The sequence below is a fragment of the Colletotrichum graminicola genome (genome assembly GCF_000149035.1).
Source record: "Colletotrichum graminicola M1.001 genomic scaffold supercont1.26, whole genome shotgun sequence".
In the NCBI taxonomy this organism is placed as follows: Eukaryota; Fungi; Ascomycota; class Sordariomycetes; order Glomerellales; family Glomerellaceae; genus Colletotrichum; species Colletotrichum graminicola.
The window spans coordinates 1-1,620 of NW_007361030.1; positions in this window are offsets into that span (position 1 = coordinate 1).

Here is a 1,620-nt window from a genome sequence, read left to right on the forward strand (position 1 = left end):
CACTTCTTCTAGTAGTGATAACAGTCTATTATATAAATCTACTACTACTAAAGCTACTATTAATGTAAAGAGCTTAAGAGATAATAATAGTAAAGTTACTAGCTTAAGCCTTACTAGAAGTATAATACTAGATTTCTTTTATAATCTATACTTTTTTACTATATATATAAATAACTACCCTTATTACTGCTAACTTTTACTATTAAGACTTTTATATCTTAGAACATCCTCTTCTACTTATTTACTAAACTATAAGCCCTTATTACTATTACCTACTTAAGCCTTATTATCCTTATTAACTTTACTATTACTACTATTAAATGTTAATAATCTTCTTACTCCAGAGAGTTAAAAAAATACAATACAAATAAAATACAATACAAATACATGTATTGGTATTTTTTTTCTAACACAATACAATACATGTATTTGTATTTGTATTTTTTACTTTACACAATACAATACAAATACAAATTCATGTATTGTATTATGTATTTTATACAAAAATACAAAAATAGAATATAAAATTATTAATTCCTTTATATATTAATATATACTATAATTAAGTAAGATATAAAAGTATAGTAGTATAACCTTATTAATATTATTATATATATTAGTTAATAATACTAAGACTTTTAACTTTATTACTATAAAAACTATTTAAAAGAATATTAATAATATAATATTCCTTTACTTCTTTAATATTAAAATTTAATATAATATTTATATTACTTTCTTTTTATATATAGTAGCTAAAGTAAATACTATACTCTATAGTGTTACTAATAGTGTTTTATAACCTAGTAAGTTAGTAATAGTAATAAATTAAAGATTAAAATACAAAACAACTTACTTTAAAGTCTTTAAAGGTACTATTATTATTATTAATAATCTTATTATTATTAATAATCTTATTATTATAGGTCTTATATAATAATAGCTTTAAGGTATTAGTAACTATAGTATCTTTATTATTTATAATAATATTATATAATATACTATAAGAGTTAAATACTTCTTAAGTATTATAATTTTACTTTCCTTATAATTATTACTATCTACGTTTTATATTTTCTAAGTTATTTAATAAACTAAGATATATAAAGGAAATAGAACTATTTAATTCTTTTATTAAGTTAACTAAATCTATAATATTAGGATTAGTAGTAGTATTAATTATAGTATCTATAGTATTATAATAGTTAACTTTTTCTTTTAGGTCTAAGTACTTCTTATACTAAAGTAGACTTAAAGATATAGTAAAATCTATTTAAAAACGTATTATTTATTAGTAATTAATATAATATAATATTAGTAGTTATATATTAATACTATTAAAAAGTAGAGATTTAAATAATATTAATATATTAGTAAAGTAAATACTTACTTTAATAGAAATAAGTTTTATTAGATAAAGTATATACTACTAGCTTAGAAATAATAAAGTATTTAAATATTATACTTATAGTCTAAAGTAATAAAGTAAGTTATATAATAATAACTTAAATATAGTATAGTAATAACTAATAAGACTTAAATAGAGGGTAAGTTAATAAAGATTAGAACTTAGTAAATTAAAATACTATAAGCTATATATATAGTAATTAGTAAGTAGGT